We start from the raw sequence: 26,885 nt of genomic DNA, 5'->3' as shown, positions 1-26,885 counted from the left end.
GATAGTTTCCTCTAGCTGCCACCACACTGTGAAGGTCAGGACTCTTCAGTCTGGATGATGGGACCTAGTTTTTACCTAAGTATAAACAGAGCCCCAGCACCATCTCATAGAAAAATATAGGGCAGTTGTCTAACTAGCACCAAGCACTGAAGGTTAAAGAAAATTGGAAAGAGAAAAATAAAGAAGTGGTAGAGGAGGCTAAGAAGGAGGCTGAGGAGAAAATAGTACCTGCTGAGGTACTATATGCAGAAGATGACGAAGAACAGAAGAAAAGATAAAGTGAATTTCAATTGACAGAAGTCAGAAAATTGGGTGACAGTGGGAGAATCCTTCCAATGGGTTTGGGATGAAATGCCCATTGGAAAGTGAGAGAGGGAAAAAACTAAGGTGCAAACATTTTACCTGCTTGTAGCTTGGAGAACTGCACAAGAGATGCCATTCTTTTTACTCCAGCCTTCTTATTTCCACCTGTCTAGATGCTGACACTCCCTGCTAACTCTCCCATTGTTGCACCATCTGGCCTGCCCCATTTGAGCTTTTCTCTAGTCACCAGTTGTAATTCTCCCCTTACTTGCTTTTTTGCTCCTTCATACCGCTTATACTCTGGTAGCCTCACTTAGCAGCCCCCAGTCTTGCATCCTGCTCCAGACCTCCTCATCCTTCATCTCTAGATTTACCTCACAACTTCTCCTACCAGAGAGCAGGAGACTGGGTTGAGGTCATGGTCAGAAACAAACCCACGAGTTCCACTTTCTCCTCACTTTATGAGTTAATAAGTTCAGAGGAAGTAATGCTTCTCTTTTATTTTTTGCTTGATTTGTTTTTCAAAAAGGGTAAATAGTACTATATAGAAAAGGAAAAGATTACTTACCATCAGACATTATGTAGGGGTACTAAGAGAAAGAGGGCATGAAGGTGTTCTCAAGACATCATTAATATTCTATTGCTTGATATAAGCAATAGTACATGGTATTTTTCCTTTGTGATACTTCAAGGAACTATAATTTCAATGTTTGCCTCTTCTTGCCGTGCTTAATAAAATCAAATGTATTACATGAATGGCCATGAGGAAGAGCAAAAGAAGGTATTTAGAAGACATTGGAAAGATTTTATTTTTAATTTACTTTATTTTTTCTAATTACATGTACATGGCAGTAGAATGCATTTATACACTAAGTAGATCATGCATAAATGGAATGTAATCTCTGGGAACATATTTTAATAATGGTCATGACAATTTGGTTGATTGTCATGCTGGTTTCATGGATATGTGCATATGTCACAAGATAAAAGTATATATTTAAGATATGTGCAGGTTAATATGTGCCAATTAAACCTCCATAAAACTGTAAAAATGTGGGGTGTATCTAAAGCTTGTGTTAAAAATAAAATATAGAGACATAAATTAGTAATCCATAAAATGACTAGGAATTTATTAGCAGATCATCCATCTGAATAGTTTGAAACAAATAGATTTTATAAAAATAAGAGTAAGGAAAATCTTAAACAAAAGAGTAAAATTAGAAGATATTGAAAATAAACATAACAGAATCACCAAAGTAAATAATGGTGCTTTTATAAAGTAAATAAACCAGATGTACTGGAGCAAGTGTGTATTCCAAATGACTCAGGAAGATTAGGCAACAGAATCAACAGTTCAAAGACAGCCTCAGTAACTTAGTGAATCACTTAGTAACTCAGAGAGACCTTGGTAAATTCAATAATTTAATAAGTAAAAATTGTATCAATTATATACTATATAGTTGCATATATATGCAAACATATAATGATGTGAATACATTCTGGGAAATTCATTCTAAGATGATTCTGCTATTTTCCAAATACCTGAGTGTAATGACAAGAATCTATTTGGGACAGACTACTACATGGTGAGGCTCTTTGATATATCTATTCCATGGTTGTACATGAAGTCCACCACTTACCAAAACACCATAATGTCACAATAGACTGATATTATAAAGTTAAAGCACTCAGTGTAGACCTCATGATAAAATTAATACATGGTGGAATTCAAGACAAACCTCTTAATAAGTCTCTTGCTTTTTAGACAGTTATAAATCATAGCGATTGTAGTGTAGGAAAGAGGAAATATGGCATTCTTTCCAAAGAAAGAGGCTAGGATATGGGGATATTTGTATGGTAGTAAAAATGCTATTGTATCCTTTACTCATACCACATAACCCATTTTCACATACTAAATATAAGAATTATGAAAAGTGAAATATAAAAGAAATTATAAAGCATCCAAAAGTTGACATAAGAAAGTGAGAGAGGATGCATATGGCGGTGTGCAACTGAAATATCCAGTACTCTAGAGGCTAAGGCAGGAGGATCACAAGTCTATTGCCAACCCAAGAAACTTAGCAAAGTGTGTCTGAAAATAAAATTTAATAAAGAGCTGAGGCTATAATTCAGTAATAGTGTACCAGCTTCAATCCCCAATATCATAAAAGGGAAAAAGAACAACAAAAAAGTTTTTTCTTTTCAAAATTACACAAAATAATATTTTTAAATTCATAAATTATACAATATTGAAGTAAAAATTCCATTTATCAAATGATTCCATGAAATGCTGCAAGGACAAATGACTTAATTGCCTCCTAAGTACTCAAACACTTATAAGAAGAAACATACAGACTGCCAAAAGAAAAGAAGGCAAGAGGCTTGAGTAGTCACTTTAAATAGGCCATATATAAGTGCTGTATAATCATGAAAAATGAAACATCCTTAGAAATTAGGTAATGTAAAATAAAATCACATCATATAAACAAAGTTAAACAGTATTGATGAACATGTGGAAGAAAGACATTCTCATAAAGGGAAGATATAGTTTAAACTGCTATTCTCCATGTGAAGAATTTTTTTTAATCAAACATACATGATATATCACCACCAGAAACAGAGACTGAAATTACAACACATGGACATATGAAGACATAACCATATTTCTCCTGAGATGAAATCCAGGAGCATGGTTAAATGGGAGGTATATTTAGGAAGAAATAAATAATAAACTGTGAAAAATAATGGTACTTGAAGATAGACACATTTTTTGTCATATTCAGTTTAACAAATACTAAAATAATCCATGTATATTTTATAAAGACATCACATGAATATTTTATTTCATATGTAAGCATATTTAAAAACGTGCAGAATTTGAGAAAATAAAAATATACAGAAGTACATCAAAGAACCAATTGCTCACCTTATATATAGATGGTAAAACTATCATAAGTAAGACCATTTTCTCCAAGTCAACTATAATAATACCTCAATGAAATTAAAGATGGGAACAATGCAAAAACATCCAAAATTCTCCAGGAAGTCTATATATATATTCACAAAGAACTCCATGAAATATAAAATCAAAGTACCAGCTAACATTACCTGATACTAATATAATGTTATAAAATTATAATATTATGGTAATATAAAGATCAAGAAATCACAATAGAGAAAAATAGATAGGTAAATCCATATGTATCTAAATATTGTTTTTATTGTTAAGTGCAATAAAAAGCCTATAAAATACAATCATATCAAGAAAATTATTTAAGGAGAATGAATGATACAATCCAACCAAAATGCAGGTATTAGAACTAGAGGCCCAGACCACTGGTTGGGATCATGTGCAGAATGTGTGCAGTACTGGAATAATACACCAGCATCCCCCACTAGGAAACAGATATTAAGAGGAATAATTATAAAAATATAACAAAATATGAACCTCCTGACTCTTGATCACTCGTGGATACACCAAATCAATATTTACTCCTGTTTTGAATCTTTCTTAAATTTATAAATTAATTAGAGTCATATAAAACAAAAAATCTATCATCAGATGAGTCGAAAATGTTGGTTTATACTAGGACATTAGCATTCCTTGAGCAATGATCTTATAACATGGACAGGATACTTAAATTCACTGTCATCCTGAGTAGAGGAAGACAGTTAGGGTCATAAATAGAGCACATTTAATTCTAAATTTCCTGTAGTTTCAATTTTAATTTAACTGGTGTACACAGAGAAAGAGACTAGATATACATGAGTATAAAGATCAGAGAAAAGGAGTGGTTTTCCAGGAAAATGCAAGAACCATGGGTTTTATTTCATGGGACTAGGGAAGAAGAGGATATAAAACTCAAGGGTCCCAACTTTCCCTAAAAGACATTTGCCAACATAATCTGCAAAAGGCTGTTGTTAACAGTTGAGTTTCTACGTATCCAGCACCAAAGAGTTAATAAGGGAAATACAGTCCATGACTGGCAGCCCAAGTGGAAGTAAAGCACTTTATGAGCCCTCTTCCTCAGCTTTCCTCACTAATATCTCCAGGACTAAGTAATTCTTTCTGTAAGGAATTTGTCTGAAATTCATTTTTTTTTTCCATTCAGTGGACTACATCCTAAACCTCCAGGCGTTGGGAGCATTTCATTTTCTAAACATAGTTGATAGAGGCATGGGGCAGACAACCCTTTTATTGGGGACACAAAGTAAAAGCAGTGCAAGGAAACACAATTAGTTGTTCCACCTTGAACCACCAGTGAATTGGAAATTGGAATTCAGACAAGAAAGATAAAACCTTTTATCCTGGGACTGTGGATGACATTGGTGCCAACAGTGAAAGGTTATTACAAACTTTGGAAAGAAAATTCAGGTGAGTGGCAGATAATGGTTAAACAATTAGTATCTGCAGTGTTTTCCAGGTGGTTTGTCAGTCATAGTCACAGCACATACATGTATTACTAGCCTCCATGAAGAGCATTTTCCATTTGTGTTCTCTAAAATTATTTCTCATTATAGAGATGAGTAAACACAGGTTTCTGGATATTAAATTGCAACTCAGTTGCACAAAGAGAACTTCCCAGAGACAGAACAATATGAAATCCCTTCAAAGCTCCTCAAAGCCTGATTTGCTCCTGATGTAGAGGAATGTGTCTGAAGAAATATTTTCACTCCATTTTCAAGATTAAATATTTTTCTCTATGTAGAGAAGACACCCCAAGACAAGTGCAAATGTTTTTTCTTACTTTCATGTTAAGTAACTCTTCAAAAACTGAGCTATCAACCTAGATTCCTTATGAGGTAAGTGTGTGGAGATTGCAGAGTGCAAAAAAGCACATCACAGGTGCAGAGTTGGAGTATGACTCAGAAGAGAAATAAATCTAAAAGGTTTATAAATTTTAAAGAAAATATATGTAACTATTTCTAAAAATAAATGTCCATTTATTGCTATGACTACAACATATCATTGAGAAAACAATAGAGTATAATGCATATTTTTTATAATGCCAAATCTTATTCTATATGATTTTTGTATTGAAGTCCAAATTCCAGATAAGACAATGCATGATTCACTGTCAGAAACATTAAAAAAAAAATCAAGGAAGTAGTGGATGTTTTTGTGTCTGTGTCATTCAATAATTTACTTAACAAATGATGTTGAGGAAATATATTTATTTTCCTGCAGCAATAGGGAAGTGAGATTTTTCTTATTTATATTTTCTGTTAGAATTTCAAAAGATAAGCCTTGGAATTTCATTTGAAATAACCTCCAAATACAAACCATACAAGATATCTACAATACAAACTCAGGGGAATAAAAAAGTTAATTTTTAAAACTTAAATGCAAAACCTTTTTTTTTCCTTGAAATCCAATTCTATCTGCCTTTTTAGATACTTTTTTTAACCTTGAAGCCAGAAACCACAAAAGAAATGCAGGCAAATACCTTGAACTGCCAATTAATAGAGGGGATATCTATATCTAAGTCTTTAATAACCATAAAAAAATCTAAATCTAAAAGATTATTGAAAATATTTAGAGAAATATAAAATTCCATCACAGGCAAAATAATATTGATGATGTAAAGCACAGGAATATTCATAAACTCAAGAAGTTTATTATTATTTTTAGAAATTCTTGCTATTGAAGATATATGATGCTCACTTTCAGACTTCCTAAAATTACAGCATATGTGATCATGATAACAGTTAAGAATACAACAGTACTCATTGAAACACCAACCATACAATGCCAGGGGCATGATTCAAGTGAATTTAAAATTTGGAAGAGATAAATAATTATTTGTGGGAAAAATGATTTCTAGGAGCCATTCAAATTTTTAGTTATAGTATATTCAGTTTAAGGCATAGTATAAAACACCATGTTGTTTTATTTGTGTGCAATATGCATGTGATATTTCACATGTATATATGTTTAGAAATAAAATATGTAGAACTTATGAGAAAATAAGTATCAGCAGAAGCACACAAAACACTCACTTACATATCCCATGTGTAGATGATAAAACTCATCATTACAACAAAGACAATTTTCCCCTAAATTTACCTACAATATACCTAGTAAAAGTGCTATATACGCCTATATGAATATATCACATTAAATTCTACTTTGACATGTATCTATAAAGCAGCAATGTATAAAGTATAAATAAATGGAAGAGAGAAGAAGGTAGGAGGAGAGGGAAAGAGAAACTACTGTGTAATGAAGTGAAGCAAACTAAATTCCATGCTTATATGATTATGTAAAAATGAACCCAAATATTATGTATAACTATAGTGCAATAATAAAAAAATCAACATGCTGTACTTTTAATAAGATAAGAAAACATAAACTTCTAAAATTCATCCACAAAATAATATATAAATTTAGCCAGTAAATTTTTCAATTATAAGAGCAAAAGGAGTACTTCTCATTACCTGATATTCATGTATGTTGTGAAACTACACTAATACAATAACCAACAAGGAACCATATAAAAACTAATTCCATATATGGATCCATATGTATGTAAAAATCATACACTTAATTGCAATGGAAATGTATAGATAAATCAAACTATAACAAGACAATCTCAGCAAATAAGCTAGACCCTGTATCAAAATAAGAAATAAAAATTACTAGAGATATATCTCAGTAGTAAAGTATCCTGGGGATAAACTTCCAGCAACACACACACACACAAAAAGAAAGAAAGAAAAAGAAAAGAAAAAAAGAAAGGAAAGCAAAATGAAAGGAAAAATGAAAATTAGCTAGCTCAGAAGGAAACGTGGTCCCTACAGACCACAACTGCTCTCCTGCAGGAAAATGGAATGTGGAGAATCAATTACAATAATGGACACTGCTGTCAAGCACCAACATTTGGGAAAATGCTGGACCACAAGGAAACACCTGTGAGATAGTATTTGACGATGTTCTGCAAGTATAAGGAAGGAAGTGAGAGGTCTCTGCCACTGATATGTTCTCCACCTGGATGGCCAGTAGGATGGAGGGTGCAGTGCCCCACAGGAGGGCTCAGGCCTGCAGACTCCAGAGAATGCGGAGAGTCCCAGTCTGCCAGGTCTGGTTTTCTGCCACAGTCCTTACCACCATTCCAACAGCCTCCCTCCCCAGGCTCGTGATGCCACTGCCCACTCACCATTTCTGGATATTCAGGAGCCAGTCCTTCTCCCTAGGGAACTTCATCCCCTGTTTAGCAGAGCAACCTGGGGTTCCTAATCAGGAGAGTGAAGCCTAGAGCTGAATGGCCAATATGGTGGACTCAGGAGAAACGAAGACAGCAACAGAAGCCCACCCCCAATTCTCTGTCAGCACACAGGATTGGACACTTTTAACTGCTCCTGATTGGACAGGGCTTCAGACCATACCTCTAGGGTATGTGACCAGGGAGCTTTCCATATGAATGACAGTAAATTGAGCCAATGCACAAGAATAAAAACAGAATGGTAGGTCCTTGGTTGCAGTATTTTTTTTTTCTCTTCTTTTCAGTTCTGGGAATTGCACCCCAGAGCCTCACTCTGCTACTATTTTAAGACAATATTTTCTTCCAGAAGTTGGATCTAGTCCAACCAGCAGAACATTTGCAGTTAAGCTGGTGCACATTGCCATTTCAGTTTATGGATTATATACACCAGTATATTATTTATGAATAAAAATAATACAATGGCAATTAATATAAAGTGTTATTTAAGTATTCTGCTCTCTGTTCTTGTTAGGAGACAGACTAAACTTTGAATGGAACAACCCCTTAAGGCAACAATACTCAATGAAAACAATGCCTGAGGTGCAAGGGTTATTTAAATATCTCTAATACTCATATTGATAGCATAAAAAGAAACAGTTGGAATTGATATTAATAACATAACACAGCCTTTTGAGAATGTTACCTTTATGTTATTTATAAAATGCTACCCATGAAGAGCATATGCTTTTGGAACTACACTCTCAAGTTTGACTCTCTCTCCTGCATATTTCATTTTACCGTAGCCACATGCCAGGTTTGAGGGATATGGGTCCCCTGATGTCAGGAATTTAAAGGGCCTGGTCTATCACTTTATATGCTAGTGTTATGGGATAGAGTTCCCTAATAATATTTCCTCTCAGGCCCAAAATTATAAGAAACAATACCCTGAGCAGAAGCAGGAAGTTCCAACCAGGAAGTGTCCAAAAGTAGATCATTGTTTCTCACTTCATACTGGCCACAGATTTTTCAAATTGTAGACATCATACAGCAGAAAAAAACAAAGATGCCTAGGGATTTTGCACACATAGCCTGCAATCTTCCACAGCTCTGATTCGATTGTGCTGCTTAAATACATAAAATGAAAACTTATTTGGCAATTTGAGGTTAGATCTATTGGCCAACATGTAATATATGTTTTCTCCTGTAGATGTATTCCCACAATTAATATGTAGGTTCACTGGGACTTGGGATAAGCTCTATCTGATTCCAAGCCAAAATAGCTCCACCAGATCAAAAAAATCTTGCAATATTTCTTATTCTTATCAGACTTGAAAGATGACAAAAGTTCAAAAAAGTGGGATGTGTGATATATGTATATAAAATCCTCTCCTGTGTATTACATAGCACAACACAAAGAGAACATTGTCATATAACTGTATCATCTTGGGGTTCCCATTCCAGAATCCAGATAATCCTGATTCAGTTTACCTCAAGGGCAAACACCAGCTAAAATTTATATCAACACCTCATTACATATCAAAATATTGGTTGATGTTAAATATGTGGGAGGTTAAATCAGGATTTATTAATTATAAAACAAGCTGTGTTAGAGTAATGTAAAAGACAACCAAGTCTTATGTTTTTAAAACAAAGGGGGGATGCACTATAGAGTAATGTCATGCAGCAGAAGTATTTTTATTGAGGGCATAGAGCAAAAGGAAGTCAAGGAGGGACATACAATTATTGGAAGTACCATAAAATATCAAAGAAATGGTATCTGGATTTCAGACAAGCAAGAGCTGGCATATTGTGTCTGGGCATGTGGATGACATGAGTGACCCTGATGAAAAGATTATAAAATTTTGAAAAAAAAAGGGTGATATTGTTATGGGGCGCAACTGAAGAACAGACCAATCACCACTGAGAAGTCCAAATTTGAGAGTCTTTATTAAGCCAACTGACTGTCTCACACAATGCCCCCAAAAAATGGCTATTGGGAGAACAGCCCCAACCACAGGGTTGTAGGGGTTCTTATACCAAAAATAACATTAATCATAAGTGTCTGTTGCTATGATTCAAAATTACACATTAGCATCATGAGATCATTGACAGAGGGGGGAAGTGGGTCAAAATGATCCTTACCTAGGTACAAACTAAAGAAAGGTTACTAACATCCACACAATCACTGTTCACATGGCACATTGTTTAGGAGCAATAGGAATCAAAAGAGAGCATTTTTTCTTTATATAGGAATTATCGTTCTGTATTGTTAAACATGTCACACTAAGTAACTGATAATGGGTGCAGAGGCAGGGTGTTCCCATGGGAGAAGCTTATTTTCTACATAACATGGAGTCTCAGAGCAAAATGGAATCTGATTAGTCATTTCCTTTATAGTCTGGCCTATAACATTCTCATGAAGCCAGTTCTGTCAGACCATCACAATATGTCAGAAAATGGTTAAGCACTATCTACACAGTAACTAAAGGTGTTTTAACAGTTGTGGGAGCAACTTATATCAATTCTTCCATGAAGCCTTGATCCAAATGAATCCTCTAAAAACATTCAATTGTAGAGATGTGAAAACACTGGCTTCTAAATAGCAAATGGCTTCTCAGCATTATATATCAGACTGGCAACTGCCCAGGACAGAACTGTATGAAATTTCTTCTAAGATTCTCCAAGTCTGGTTTACTCTTGATATAGGGGATATTTGTCTAAAGAAATAATATCTCTTCTCCATTTTAAAGAGAGAGTCTAACAAAAACATCCCAGGAGGTCCATTTGAATTGAGAGACTATTTTTTTTGTCCTTCATTCATGTTAAGGAAAGTCTTCAGTAACAGGACAATCCAGGTTCTATACTGAATACCGCCGCTTCTTAGCCCGGGTTGCTTCAAGCTGCTCACTACGCTTCTTGCTCTTATGGCCCGACCAGCGGGACAAAAGACACATACTCTTCAGAAGTTCATGAAGCAGCTTCCCGTTTATTCAGATAACACCCTCAATATATTAGCAGTCTCATGCATAAGCAATTGTAACCAGATATGTCCATCCAATCCTGTTAAAGGTCAAGCGATCACTAGCTCAAGCATACATGTAAAGTATATCTGTCCATGCGCTAGGTGGCTGAACTGATTAACATACAGCCAATTGTAAATGCTTCCTGCCTTTCTCCAGGCATAATCAGAACACCGTTTGCTCTCTGCCAGTCACCATCTTTAGATTCACGTGGCATAACCCTGGGCCCCAGGTCTCGCCCGCCACAGTTCTACATTAGTGAAAATGCTTCAAGACTACTTTGTTCAAGAAAGCACAATATGTGGCCCAAAATCTGAGTAGGACTGAGGGAAGAAAATAATTTATATGGCTGATAAGTCAACTGAGAATTAACTCAGTTTGTCAGTTGGAAATTTAAAAAAAAAATGGAACCATGTGATCTTATTTACCTCATGGATAAGAGATTCACCAAGAAAAATAACTTTTTAAAAGTCAAAACCAAGAGAATCCTGGCTGAGAGAAGCTGCTACAATCAGAGATCTCTTGTGCCAATTAAACTTCAGCAGACCATCTATGATGCCATCTGCCTGTATCAGTTAAAATGTTGCATGTTCACATTCCTTCATTCAGTATTCCCTTTCCTGGGAGTCTGTTTTCAGCAGTCCACTGTATATATTACTAGATCATTTGTATCCTCATCCAAGTCTCACATGTTAATGTACCTGGTGCCTCAGATTTTGACTTCATTTAAATATGTGGTTTCTTTTTATTATTTTTTTAATTTTATGTGGTGCTGGAGATTGAATCTAGGGCCTTGTACATGTGAGGCAAATACTCTACCAGATGAGCTATATCCCCAGTTCAATATATGGTTCTTAAAGTCATGGTTAATGTTAATCCAGCTAATTGGTATAAAGCCTAACCCAATTAATTTTTTCTCCTTTTAAAAAGCAGAAATAAGGATACAGAAGAATAGGAAAAAAATGTCATGCAAGCAGAGTCAAAAGATGGCAATATAAATGTCAAAGTGTGGACCTCAAAGGAAACCATTCCTAGAGACATCTTGATATAGAGACTCTGGAATTGGCACAAATAAATTTCTCTTTCACCCCATCTGTGGCTTTTTCATGACAGCCCAAGGATATTGATGGAGCCCACTAGGACACATGTACTAGTGGAGCCCACTAGGACACTGTCCCTGCAGCATGAGTCAATGAAGGTACAAATGAATCACATCACATTCCAACAGCATTTAAAGGCTGAGCTGCTGCAACAAAAGAATTTTTTTCTGGAATATTATAACAGCATTGAGGTTGTACTTGTTACCTGATGGGGCTATAGAGATTTGTGGCTACCCTCTCCTTTGTTAGAAGAATAACTCTTTGGATTATAATTATATGACTTCAGGATTTTTCCCAGGTGGGAAAGTAAAGAAAAATAAAAATCTGAAGAGCATGTGATGAAGACTTACACTTTAACTACAAAATGAAAACTTGAGTTGATGCAGAGCTGCTGAAAATTACAGGTGTGAGACATGGCATACTCACCCTGAACTGAACAGTCCAAAATAAATACAGTACATTCTCCACAGTCTCAAGTCTAGTAATGTGACTTGAAAAACTAGTTACAAACCAAAATCTAAATTTGATGTTCATTGACACATTTCATAGATATCAAATCAAATCTGGAGACAATTTAGAAAACTGAATATTTTGTAATATTCATTTTATTTGTATATGAAAACCCATTTGGTTAAAAATACAAATAGTATAAACTAATTATTCAAACTTAATCAAAATATTATGAAATTTGCCTCAGTGAAGGTCTGCCTTAGTAAGTTTTAAAAAATGTGAGGTCTAATATCTAAATGTATAAGACAAGCAAGAATCCATTAGGAAAGGGATGCTGAGGAGGCAGATTCTTAGATCCTACCATTCTATTTGATATCCATATTTCTAAAATTATCCTTCAGACAAATTGGTGTGGTACTTTAAAACCTTTTAAAATCACTGTTGAAAACAAAATAAGTGACTGAAGTGTTTCTAATATTGGCACATGAATTTCATGAATTTTAATCCAAAGGTCTATTGGTGAAAAAAGAGGTGCATGAGTATTTTTGTTAGGTATGTTTCAAAGGTGTTGAAACAAAATCAGAATAAAATGTTTCAAAAATTATAGCAACAAAATTTTTGACTGAATCTGTCCTTTTTTCATAAACATTATTGCAGTGGCAAAGCCAGGCAAATACAGCAAAAGTATTTTCCTGTAGCACGTCATACCTAGAAGTGGCCATGCAGTTAACTGTGGGCAGGCCCAAGACAAAAAATATTATAGAATTGATGTTGCCTTCTCCCATTTCATCCACAGAGCTTGCTGTTCCCATATCCATTAGTTTTTTCTCTTTTTTATTTTTATATTTAAGTTATTATTTCTAGAAATATAAAATCCAAACAAAATCATTGATATTTTATTTATTAAATTTTATATAAAACCTCTGGATTTGTTATAATAGTACATTCGCAAATAACCATGATCAGAGAATGTCTCTGGTGTTCATCTTCAGTGTCTAGAAGAGTATGTTGTAACATGGTTGAATACTGAGGCCCAAGAAGACCTTTGAAATATTTGGGGAAATATTTCAACCTCATGCCTCTGTTTATAGAAGTTTTGTTTTTAATTTTTTAGCATAATTATTTTATTCTTCTGTATGAGATACATTTGGATCAAACACTTACCTTAAGTTTATTATGGTTATGAAAATTCATAAGTTATTTCCTACTTCCTTACTTTCTAAAGTCTTAAGTGGTTGGAATTATAAAGTTATATTAAATTGTTTACAAATATATATTAAAGTAGACATTCTACAATATCTTCAGCTTAGAGAATTTTATCACATCATTTACCATGATAAATAAATTTTATCATATCATTTTTAGCTTAATGGTTGTGAGATATTCTAATATTTACAAGTGTAGGTTATTTTAAATTTTACTTTTTATTATTTTATTAACTTTTCCTTCCTATATTCTGGCAAAATTCTGAAAACCCATGGCCTAAAGTAGAGTTTAAACTAAGCTAGCAAAGACAAAAACAGGAGGGATACAGTTGACAAAATCATCTTTCATCTCTGTGAACATCAATGGTAGCTGCCTTTTGAAAAATCATCACTAAAACTGTTTTTTGAAAATTTCTACTGAATTTCCATCATGCCATTAATACAGGTAATTTATTTTACGGGCAGCTTTAATTCTCATTATGAGTCAGAAACTTAAATACTTAGAAGAGAATGAGATAGACAAAAATTTTACTTCTTGATGAAATCTTAGTAACAGAAGAAAAACTAAAATTCCTTTGTTTTGGAAACTCTTTCCTTATATTTACATTTTAGTCAGGTCTCTGAATTAGATATCATGTGCAAACTTGAATATTTATTGACCTAGAAACAGTCATTTCAATAGTCTTTCTTTACATCAAAAAGTGTAAAGCATACCCATTCCTGATGTCAGGACAATTGATTTTAGCAAGTGTAACAATATTTTCCGTTCTCAACTAAAATTGATAGCTGGTATTTACTGAAAACCTACTAGGTGCCATTGTGTAAAGGTCTACAATGTTATTTAGTTTAATTCTGAAATATTATTTGCATAAATAAATGAATCAATAGAGAGATTAACTTGTCAAAACGATATAGCTTAAAGCAGAAGTACTAGAATCTGAGAAGGGAAAGAGTACATTTCTCAGCTTACTTATGTTATGAATTCCTGCACACCTGCAAAATGACCTCAAATTGTGATCCCTATGTACCAAATTGATGGAAGTCACTTTTTGGTCTTAAGACTTCTGTTTTGGGCTGCCCCAAGATACAAGAATTTCTGACATAATTATTTTTATTATGGGTTTGGGAGAGAAAAATCATGAACAGTTATGGATGTAAAGGTAGAATGTCTATCTCACAAGTGCTAAAAAACAAGTATTCCAATAAATCTTTATAGTAAAATGAGCAGAACAGGGGTCACAGTGTATTTCTTCAAATTTTAACTCTCAATCTGAAATAGTATTTGTATACAGCTGCCCTCCTCCCATCAAGTACAGCCATTTTGCCTGCCTCCCAACCACTTGTCAATCTGCGCTCCTCCCGCCTCTTTCATTACAGGAATTTCTGGCCTCCCCACCACCTGTCAATCTGCGCTCTGCCCGCCTCTTATGTTACAGGAATTTCCAGCTTACATTGTTGCCATTTTTCTGCTTCCCGCCTTACATCTTAACATGCTAAATAGCTATGGGTTCATCAGTCAGCTTGCAAGTATTCTCCTCCACTATTGGTTCCTTCCAGCCCATGAGATTCCAATATCTGGGAGAAACCACACACCATCTTTCTCTTTTTTCCTTTCTTTTCACCCTGAGCGGACATGTTAGTCATCCCCATAATAAAGTCTCTTGCGTGAGACCTTCTGTCTGTGGTGCATTTTTCTGGGAACTAATGGCAATCTGCAACTGAGAAGTGAAGAGAGCAGCACAAAGGGAGTGCGCAGCAGTGGCTAGAACTGCCACCACGGGTCCCAAGCTGAGTTGTATTTTTCCCCTTACAGTATTGATATCGCCATTTACCAGTGATGAGTTCTGCTCACTCTAATGTTGAAGTTTGAACACTAGAGAAGCACACCAAGGCAAGCATATTAAGCAGGTTTTATTTAAAAGCAGTAATAATCAAATTCTACCAGGAGGGAGAAGGGGGCCATGGCTGGTGTTCTAAAGTACCAAGAAGTGAGCACACCCTACATCTTTTATAGTTTAAGGTCTCTTTTGTTCTCAAATTCTCTCCCCCTTTACCTCTTCTTCCTGCCTACTAGGCCTGGTTTTGCAGGTGAGATGTATAAAGTGAGAAGCAGATGGGGCATGGGGAGGGCCAAAGTGATTCAGCCAGGCAAAGGCCCAGGGGACATTAATTAGCAGCTCCTTGCTTGCAGTCCTTGATAAAGGCAGGTAGATTTGATAGTGAATGGGCTCCAGAGATCATTGACATTCCGTTCTCCCAGGGGCATTCTCCAACTTCCAGAGACAGATGTGGTGCCGAAACCCATTATGGGTCCTTCCACTAACTAAGCAAGTGGAATCCCATCCAAATGCCCCAGTGCCCACGGATACAGGCTCACCTCCCATTTACCTGGACTCCCAGTTTTCTGCATGCAACACTGGACTCCAAATTGGTAAATTCCCCTTAGGCAGGTGCCCTAGACCACTTAAACACATCTCAGCTGATCTGAGAAACAGCCGTTGAATATCCGGGGCTCTCAAGACTGCCAAGGTGTGGGGGTACCTCCATCCATGACTTTCAAAGTTACGGTTGGTCCCTATTGTGGTCTTATTTGCCAGGTGGATTCCTGATTTTATGGTGCTGAGATTCTCTCTCAGGGTTTGAAGCTCATTTTATTTTTCTCGTCTCACTCGAAATCCTGGCCAGGTCCTCAAACTCTCTCAGCTATTGCCTGGAAGACAATGGTACTGTGTGATGACCAGAGTTGTGTACTATCCCCTCATTGCCTAACACTTGGTCATGGGATGCCTGATCACTAACATAGGCGTCTCTCAGTCTTTGCCATGGGATCTAGGACTTCCACCCCAGCAAACTTGCCCCTTAGATGTTTATTAAACAAACTCAAACACCTTCACCTGTTCCCTGAATTAGAGCTAAACTGTCCTTTAGATAGTTTAAATCAGAATGGTCTATTTATGACTCCCTAAATTCTAGCTTTATACTAGGTATAATTATATGCATAATTATACTAGTTATAATCAAGTACATATGTGGGCGACCTGGTGAATGGAAAGATACTTTTTCCCTTCTGTTTTTCCTTTCTTTTGTGCTAAACCTAATCTCTGCTCTCCTCAAAAACCTGAACCCGTTCTCTTGGCTTATTCCTTATTTTCAAATTTTTCTTTCTTGTTTCTCTGTTCTCCCTGAAGGCTCAAACCCTCCAAACCTAAATTAAAAGGACCTAAGCATCAAGTTTCTGCTAGAACATATTAGCCCCTTTCAGGTTCAGATCTCAGTCGAGGGTTACATTGAAATGTGAATGAAGAAAGGTGCAGTGGGAGAGCAGTTTCAAACCCAAGAAAAAAATTGTCCATTTTACATTTCTCCTGGGCTACAACTCAGAATACTTTTCTCCCTTTTAACTTTTCTCTCCTTTGCATTTTCTCATGCTTTAATTAATAACCATTATCATTTTTTTTCTAGGACTTTTTCTTTTCTTAAATGCTGCATATTTGAGCTCACAATTTTGATCCTACATACCTAGGTTAATGATTTTTAATCAGTTCTTTTTATCCAACTCTAGAGTTATTTTTGAACATCCATTATATTGCAATTTGAGATAAATATTACAAGGCCTATGCTTTTGTGTTAAATATAAGCATGCATAAAAATTAAAATTTTAAAAATGGATTGAAATATATTTAATTCATTTGATTTAAAGAGGTTCAATTTAAATTAGGTATACTAATAGAAGTAAAATGTCCTTAAAATTAACTCACAAGTCTCTAGGTGGTCACATTAATAAAATATTAAAGTTTATAAAATGTCTTCTAACATCAATTTTTCTAGGAATTTTCTTCAACAGAAGACAGCAAATACTGTTGGTACACTTGTCTGATATCTTGGTATTTCTACAATAAGATGAGTGAATTAGAGATGACATGTATGGGATTATTCATATGTGTTTGTCAGAGACAACTAAAAAATTTATAAAGTTATTCCATGCAGTAACATACTTAAAAACATTATTTGTGGGGTGATTTCAAGATGGTGGACTAGAGGGTGGCTGCATTTCATGTTGCTCCAGGACTCAGGATTCAAAAGAGGAGATATTGAGAGATTTGGGACCAACTCAAAGTCACCAGGTGAGTCTCTCCCATTGGGGAGGCATCCTATATGGGGCAGTAGTCCTGGAACACAGGGAACTTTGTGAAGAGGAGTGGCCCAATGAGACACCCCTCCCCCTGCTGGAGCAGTGAACTCAGACAACTGAAAGCATCATAGAGGAGGCTGCTCAGCACAGCGCTTGGACTCGGAGCAACCACTGGGGCTCCAGGTGGCTGCCCAGAGAAGGAGCTGTGCAGCAAGCTGTTTTTACTCAGAGCAACCACTCTGGAACACCAAGGGGGGCTGCCCAGAGGAGGAGCTGCATGGCGAGCTGTTTGGATGCAGAGCAACCGCTCCTGAACACCAGGGGGCTGCCTGGAGGAAGAGTGCAGTGAGTTGCTTCGTCTCAGAGTGGACGCACCAGAGCTCCGGGGGGCTGCCTGGAAGAGGAGGCATGCAGTAGGTCGCTTGGATTCAGAGCGAGTGCTCCTGAACACCTGGGGCTGTCCAGAGGAGGAGGAGCAGCACAGCATGTCACTTGGACTCAGAGTGATTGCCCAGGGCTATGGGTGGTTGGCAGGAGGAGGAGGCACACAGTGAGTTGCTTGGACTCCTAGCAACCACACCAGAACCCTGGGTGGCTGCCCAGAGGAAGAGACGTGCAGCAGGTTGTTGGGACTCAGAGTGACTGCACAGAGCTCCAGGTGGCTGCTCAGAGGATGGGCCTCATAGCCAGGCGATTAGGTGCAGAGCAGGGCCCCAGGACCTAGGAGGCTTCTTGGTGGAAGAGCCAGAGACAATCTGAGGGGTACAGTGAAGGATCCAGGACTGTGGGCAGATTCTTTGAGGAGAGGCAGCCTAAGGAGACTCGTCTGTGAAGGGTGAGGGGCCCAGGCACAGTAGGCAGGTCTCAGCCCCTGGGAACATTGCAGAGGAAGGCAGCCCATCCCAGGCGGTAGTTGTAGATTGAGGGGAACCTCTAGGAGGGGAACTGACCAGTGAGACCTCCCCACTGGGTGAGTCTTCCCTGCCAGGTGAGGTTTTTCCCACAAGGGAAACATAAATCAGCAAGACATAACAATCATAAACATCTATGCCCCAAACAGTGTCTCATCCATGTATGTCAAACAAATCCTTCTCAATTTCAGAAACCAAATAGACCATAATACAATCATACTAGGTGATTTTGACACTCTTCTCTTACCACTGGACAGATCTTCCAAACAAAAATTGAACAAAGAAACCACAGATCTCAATAACAAAATCAAAAATTTAGACCTAATGGATATTTATAGAATATAACATCCAACCAAGTGCAAATACACTTTCTTCTCAGCAGCACATGGATCCTTCTCTAAAATAGACCATATATTATTCCACAAAGCTAATGTTAGCAAATAAAGAAGATAGAGATATTACCTTGTATTCTATCAGATCATAATGGATTGAAGTTAGAAATAAATGAAAGAGTAGAAAACAGAAACTACTCCAACACCTGGAGAATAAATATGCTATTATATGATGAATGGATATCAGAAGATATTAGGAAGGAAATTAAAAATTCTTAGAGGTAAATGAGAACAAAGAAATATCATATCAAAATCTCTGGGACACTATGAAAGCGGTACTTAGAGGAAAATTTATTTCATGGAGCTCATTCAATAAACGAAGTAAAACTCAACAAATAAATGACCTAACACTACAGCTCAAAGCCCTAGAAAAAGAACAGACCAACACCAAAAGTAGTTGAAGACAGGAAATAGTTAAACTCAGAGCTTAAATCAATGAAATAGAAACAAGAGAAACAATACAAAAAATTGACAAATACTTGGTTCTTTGAAAAAATAAACAAAATTGATAAACCTTTAGCCACATTAACAAAGAGAATATGAGAGAAAACACAAATCACTGAAATTCGGAATGAACAAGGTAATATCACAACAGACACAATAGAAATACAAAACATAATTAGAAGCTCTTTTGAAAATCTATACTCGAACCAAATAGAAAATTTTGAAGATATCGACAGGTTTCTAGAGTCATATGAATTGCCTGAACTGAAGGAGGAGGATATACACAATTTAAATAGACCAATTTCAAGTAATGAAATAGAAGAATACATCAAAAGCCTACCAATAAAGAAAAGTTCAGGTCCAGATGGGTTCTCAGCCGAGTTCCACAAAACTTTTAAAGAAGAGCTCATTCCAGTACTCCTCAAAGTATTCCATAAAATAGAAGAGAAGGGAACCCTCCCAAACTCATTTTATGAAGCCAATATTACCCTGATACATAAACCAGAGACACTTGGAGGAAAGAAAATTTCAGACCAATATCCTTAAAGACTATTGACGCAAAAATTCTCAACAAAGTATTAGCAAATACCATACAAAAAGATATTTAAAAGATAGTGTACCATGGTCAAGTGTGTTTCTCCCAGGGATGCAAGGTTGGTTCCACATCCAGAAATCAATAAGTGTAATTCACCATATCAATAGACTTAAAGTAAAGAATCACATGATTATTTCAATAGATGCAGAAAAAGCATTTGATAAAATACAGCACACCTTCATGCTCAAAACACTAGAAAAAATTAGGGATAATGGGATCATTCCTTAACATTTTAAAGGCCATCTCTGCTAAGCCCATGGCTAATATCATTCTAAATGGTGAAAAACTGAAAGCATTCCTGCTAAAAATTGGAACAAGGCAGGCCTGCCCTTTTTTACCACTTCTATTCAATATCTCCTTGAAACTCTAGCCAGAGCAATTAGACAGACCAAAGAAATTAAAGGGATATGAATAGGAAAAGAAGAACTCAAACTATCCCTATTTGCTGAAGATATGATTATATTCTTAGAGGAACCAGGAAATTGCACCAGAGAACTTTTAGAACTCATAATTGAATTCAGTAAAGTAGTGACATATAAGATCACTGCACATATCTAATGCATTTTTATACATAAGTGATGAATCTTTGGAAAGAATAATTAGGAAAACTACCCCATTCACAGTAGCCTCGAAAAAAATAAAATACTTGGGAATGAATCTCACAAAAGAGATGAAAGACGTCTACAATGAGAACTACCGAATGCTAAAGAAAGAAATTAAAGAAAACCTTAGAAGATGGAAAGATCTCCCATGGTCTTGGATAGGCAGAATTAATATTGTGAAAATGGCCATACTACCAAAAGTGCTATACAGATTCAATGCAGTTCCAATTAAAATCCCAATGATGTACCTTCCAGAAATAGAGCAAGCAATTATGAAATTCATCTGGGAGAATAAGAAACCCAGAATAGCTAAAGCAATCCTTAGCAGAAAGAGTGAAGCAGGGGGTATCACAATACCAGATCTTCAACTCTACTACAAAGCAATAGTAACAAAAATGGCATGGAATTGGTACCAAAATAGACAGGTAGATCAATTGTACAGAATAGAGGAAATGGAAACAAACCCAAATAAATACAATTTTCTCATACTAGACAAAGGTGCCAAAAATATGCAATGGAGAAAAGATAGCCTCTTCAACAAATGGTGCTAGGAGAATTGGAAATCCATATGCAACAGAATGAAACTAAACCCATATCTCTCACCATGCACGAAACTAAACTCAAAATGCATTAAGGACCTCAGAATCAGACCAGAGACCCTGCAGATTATAGAAGAAAAAGTAGGTCCAGATCTTCAACATGTCGGCTTAGGACCAGATTTCCTCAACAGGACTCCCATAGCTCAAGCAATAAAAGCAAGAATCAATAACTGGTATAGATTCAAACTAAAAAGCTTTCTCTCAGCAATGGAAACTATCAGCAATGCGAAGTGAGATTCTACAGAGTGGGAGAAAATCTTTGCCAATCATACTTCAGATAGAGCACTAATCTCCATAATCTATAAAGAACTCAAAAAACTCTACACCAAGAATACAAATAATCCAATCAACAAATGGGTTAAAGAAATGAACAGACACTTCACAGAAGAAGATCTACAAGCAATCATCAAATATATGAAAAAATGTTCAACATCTCTAGTAATAAGAGAAATGCAAATCAAAACCACCCTAAGATTTCATTTCACCCCACTTAGAATGGCTATTATCAAGAATACAACCAATAACAGGTGTGTGAGGATGTGGGGAGAATGGTACACTCATACATTCCTGGTGGGGCTGCAAATTAGTGAAGCCACTCTGGAAAGCAGTGTGGAGATTCCTTAGAAAACTTGGAATGGAACCACAATTTGACCCAGCTATCCCACTCCTTGGCCTGTACCCAAAGGACTTAAAATCAGCATACTACAGAGATACAGCCACATCAATGTCCATAGCTGCTCAATTCACAATACCCAGATTGTGGAACCAACCTAGATGTCCTTCTATTGATGAATAGATAAAGAAACTGTGAGATATATATATATATATATATATATATATATATATCATGCAATATTACTCAGCCACAAAGAATGGTATAATTATGGCTTTTACAGGCAAATGGATGAAATTGGAGAATATCATTCTAAGTGAGATAAGCCAATCTCAAAAAAACAAAGGTCAAATGATATCGCTAATAAGTGGATGAGGACACATAATGGTGGGAGGGAGGGGGGTTAGTGTTAGGGTTAGGGAGGGGGGCAAGAATGGAGGAAGGAAGGACTTTATAGAGGGAAAAGTGGGGTGGGGCGGTTGGGGAGAATGGAAAAAATAACAGAATGAATCAAACGACATTACCCTATGTAAATTTATGATTACACAAATGGTATGCCTTTACGCCATGTAGAAACAGAGAAACAACATGTATCCCATTTGTTTACAATAAAACAAACATTGTTCATTGTATATTAAATGTGTTCATATTTTCCAGGTGTACAAGCCTTTAAAGCAGAAAATCTATAAAGCTGCTGTTTTCCAAATTAAACTTGTTTGTAATGGTAAACCTACCAATTAGTGTTCTATTATAGTACCTGTCATCAATAGGGTATATGTAAAATAACATTTAAAAAAGTGTGTAATGTGCAGTAGCACAAATGGGACAATAGTGACTGAAATTTGGGTCTCTGATAACCTCATGGCTGTGGCATCCCTGGTGCCCTGGTGTGCTCCTGTGCTAGGGCACAAGATGCCTAACTGCTGTGGCAGTACATTAATTCAGGCACACAGCTTTTGGGCAGGAAGGAATTCTTATGCTAGATAACCAGTGTTTCATCAGCTCCCTTCTCTGGTTCCTACCCACCTTACAGTAACTTTAGAATCTAACATTGCACACATATAAAGATTGCTGACATAACTCTATAGATCCGTATTTCCATCAGAGAACAGAGCTCCACCTGATCTCAGCTTAATCTTCAATATCTGTGTTTATAACCCTTTATTTTCTAATACTCCTTTGCCCCTCACTGAAAAGCCCCACGTTACCTGAGATAAGGCTCTGCCTCACCACCCCGTGAATACATTACAATGGCTCCAAAGTAAGCCTGATTTTAACTCATTTAATGTTGTATTCAAAAGTCTGATATTTGTTGTACTGTGATCTCAAATGGGTACTCAGCCAAAATTCAAGATAGATATTGAACAAACTGAATGTTTTACTGTTGATGATTCCATTTTGTATTTTCCTTGTAAACTCTAATTTTTGACTGATCAGTATTTTGCAGAAGTACTGCTTCAAGAGCGAACATCATAAATTGACTTGGAATAGTAAGTGTTCACCTATAGAACAGATAATATAAACCTCAATTAGATAAAAGAGGGTAAATAAATGTAAAGTTATAGACATTAAAGCTAAAGCCCAGTGCTCTTACTTTATGACTGGTGAGACTGACTTGCTTGATGGTTAAGATCAAATTTAGAGATTGAGATTAAATACAGAGATCAAGAAAAGTCCATATTTGTGTCTTGCCCTCAAAGTCAGCCTGAACCCAGGGAACAAGAGGACTTCTCCAAGGAGCTTTGCAACTCTGGGTCACACAACCTCCTGACCAAGGAGAATGATGAGGCCACTAGAGAAAAAGCCACTCAGTGCACCTGCTGCAGAGGAGGGTCATGGAAAAGGGGAGACATCCCTAATGCTTCCAAGGGGAGCCACTTCATCGAGAAGACCCTGCCTAACCAAATGGCACTAATGGAGCTAAGAAGCCGCTCTTAAGTTCTCTATGAGTGACCCCTGTGGAAACTCAGCTGACTCTTTAACAGACAGGAACATGTCACTTTGACCAGCTCGATCTTAAAAACCTAGCAAAGCAGTTAAAACCAAAACAAAGTCATTCTTGGGCATTTAAAAATAATAATAACTATCAAGAGAAACTGCAAGAATCAGAAGGTTTTAGTCAGTTTAAGGCCTACAGACACAGGTAGGCTTAATCTATGTTTGCTAGTATCTCTACTAAATGTTGTGTTTACATTCCTGATAACCTAGACAATGTTAAAGTCCCCAAATAAAGGCCTGTCCTCTCCAGCCTTTGCTAGGCCTTGTTTTTGGAACAACTTCTCAGTTCTTCCAACCTCTGGTGAGGAATTATTGACTTCTGTAATCTTTATAATATGCATTAGCATGTTTCAGATTCTGCAACATTTATATTGTATCAATCTCATTTCAGTACTCATGTATTTTTGTTCTTCTCTCATAGAAGCACCCATCTCCAGATGCCTTTACAGCCTGCTCTTCCCCAACCGGACTTCTACCTTCGACCCCTCAGTACCCTATTTCTAAAAAGGGAACTCCAAACTGCTTGCCTCATGCTGCCCACTTCCAGCTCGAAGAAGCCAAATCGGTAATCACCCCTTTTCCCTACAGCAGTGAAGGAGTTCCTAGTATTAGAGGAATAAATGAAGTCAGAATTGGTGACAGGCAGTTAGAGTAGAAATAGGGGATCACTGAAATAGAGGAAATGAAGTCCATGAAATCATGTGCCATTGGAAGTCTGGGAGGAGAATGAACGTTTTACATCTCACCTGCAAAACCAACCCCGTCATCTAGGCAGGAAGGAGAGAGAAGTCTTCAAAAAGAACTGGAGAGCAAGATTTTCTTATTAAAAAAGAAATGGTGGAATGTAATGTATAAAGCTGCCCCCCTCCCATTGGGTACAGCCATTTTGCCCGCCTCCCAACCGCTTGTAAATCTGCGATCCGCCCGCTTCTTCCATTACAGGAATTTCCGGCCTCCCCACCACCTGTCAATCTGCGCTCTGCCCGCCTCTTATGTTACAGGAATTTCTGGCTTACTTTGTTGCCATTTTCCTGCTTCCCACGTTACATCCTAACATGCTAAATAGCTATGGTTCATCAGTCAGCTTGCAAGTATTCTCCTCCACTATTGGTTCCTTCCAGCCCGTGAGATTCCAATATCTGGGAGAAGCCACACACCATCTTTCTCTTTTTTCCTTTGTTTTCACCCTGAGCTTACATGTTAGTCGTCCACATAATAAAGTCTCTTGCGTGAGACCTTGTGTCTGAGGTGCATTTTTCTGGGTGCTATTGGCAAGCCACAACTGAGACAAGGGAGCAGAGCAGTGCAGGAGGAGTGCACAGCGGCGGCTGGAATTGCTGCCATGGGCCCTAAGTTGAATTGTATTTTTCCCCTTACAGTATTGATATCGCCATTTACCAGTGATGAGTTCTGCTCACTCTAATGTTGAAGTTTGAACACTAGAGAAGCACACCAAGGCAAGCATACTAAGCAGGTTTTATTTAAAAGCAGTAATAATCAACTTCTACCAGGAGGGAGAAGGGGGCCATGGCTGGTGTTCTAAAGTACCAAGAAGTGAGCACATCCTACATCTTTTATAGTTTAAGGTCTCTTTTGTTCTCAAATTCTCTCCCCCTTTACCTCTTCTTCCTGCCTACTAGACCTGGTTTTGCAGGTGAGATGCATAAAGTGAGAAGCAGATGGGGCATGGGGAGGGCCAAAGTGATTCAGCCAGGCAAAGGCCCAGGGGACATTAATTAGCAGCTCCTTGCTTGCAGTCCTTGATAAAGGCAGGTAGATTTGATAGTGAATGGGCTCCAGAGATCATTGACATTCCGTTCTCCCAGGGGCATTCTCCAACTTCCAGAGACAGATGTCTTTCATGGCCTTCATTTCCTCGATTTGACCCAATCCCTTATTTCTACATTAACTGCCTGTCCTTAATTCTGGCTTCAGTATTATCCTATATCATTAAGAAACATGAATCTGTCTTTTGGCTGCAACAATATTGATATTATTATCTGGAATCGAATGACAGTACAATAAATAAAATTCTATTATTTAATTTTATTTAATGTGATTACATTATAATTTTACATAACAGTGGTTCCCATTGTGATATATTCCTCCTTGCATTTATAATTATTTACTCTAATTTATTCCCTAGTACTTCCCTTGTCCTTTACCCCCCCTTTTCCTGTTCCCCTTCCTCTACACTTCTGGTCTTCCTTTAATTTATTTACATTTTTATTGGTGCATTATAATTATACATAAATATTGAATTCACAAGGATATGTTCACAATTTATACAGTATATTTTTTCAATAGTATTGCCCAGTTCTTTCCCTTTCCTTCCCTACCTCCATCTCGGTCCCCTACCTCTCCTCTACTGAGTTCCCTATTTATTTGAGATGCTCCCTTTTCATTCTTTTTTTCTTACTTATGTATCTGAGAATAAACTAACTGACTAAATTTTAAAAAAATAATCTCCCCAAATAAATTACTATTTTCTACATGTAGACTATTGTTTCCGAATTTTAAGAAGATGGGTAGGTTAGGACCTGTATAATGGAAGGAAATACCATGAAATATTGTAAAATAGTATTCTCCCTCCCCTTTTTATATAGAGAGGTGTTATGGCTACATTTTGTGATAGAAATTGCAAATTTGCCTCAAATATCCATTTAAAATTGTAGTGAAAACTAATATTCAAAAGCTTATTTAAAATATCTCTTATGTACACATAATTTGTTGCTGTTAGTTTACTTATTGAATGAAATACAAGACTAGTGATGGCTTTGGTGAGTGTGAGGTTGTTGCCAGAAGTTTATTCCTTGCCTCTGATGCCAATCCAATAATGAGGATTTTTTTTGGAAAAGGAAAAAGATGGTTTTTTGCCTTTCTAGCAAAGGTGAAATGTGGGGGACACCTGTTCCAATGACTGTGACTTTGCCCATAATCAGGAACTGGAGGTTTTTATAGAAGTGATTGAGAGAAAATGAGTTCAGGAAGGAGAGTTCAGGAAGGCTAAAATCAAGGAAAAGAAGATCAGAGAGGAGAAGTTTAGGGTTAAGATCAGGGAGAAGTTTAGAAGAAAAAAGTTTAGGGAGTAGATCAGGGAAATGGTTAGGAAAAAAATATATATGTATAATTTTAAAGTGACAAGGGATATACTCAAAGCATGAAGTGATCCTCTGTTACATTGCCCCCACTGTGAATTTCTAGCTTCTATTTCTATGGTAAATGGGCAAAAATATCTCCAATCTATCTTCTAAACTCACAAAGTACACTCAATGTGATCTGTGACATTCATGTAATACCCTTGTTTGGACCACAGGAA

At 36.7% G+C, this 26,885-nt stretch overlaps 1 long non-coding RNA gene across 1 annotated transcript in view; it reads left to right on the top strand.

Annotated features, from left to right (window-relative positions):
- LOC306643036 overlaps window positions 1–24,753 on the top strand; it is a 514,834-nt gene extending 490,081 nt beyond the window's left edge. Inside the window, exon 3 of the long non-coding RNA XR_013758804.1 lies at window positions 24,448–24,753. This is a non-coding gene — a long non-coding RNA (uncharacterized lncRNA). The remainder of the gene's footprint in view (window positions 1–24,447) is intronic.
- The last annotated feature ends 2,132 nt before the right edge of the window (window positions 24,754–26,885 follow it).

This window comes from Sciurus vulgaris (assembly GCF_902686455.1).
Source record: "Sciurus vulgaris genome assembly, chromosome: 13".
Taxonomy (NCBI): Eukaryota; Metazoa; Chordata; class Mammalia; order Rodentia; family Sciuridae; genus Sciurus; species Sciurus vulgaris.
This window is presented reverse-complemented; position numbering and strand designations above follow the sequence as displayed.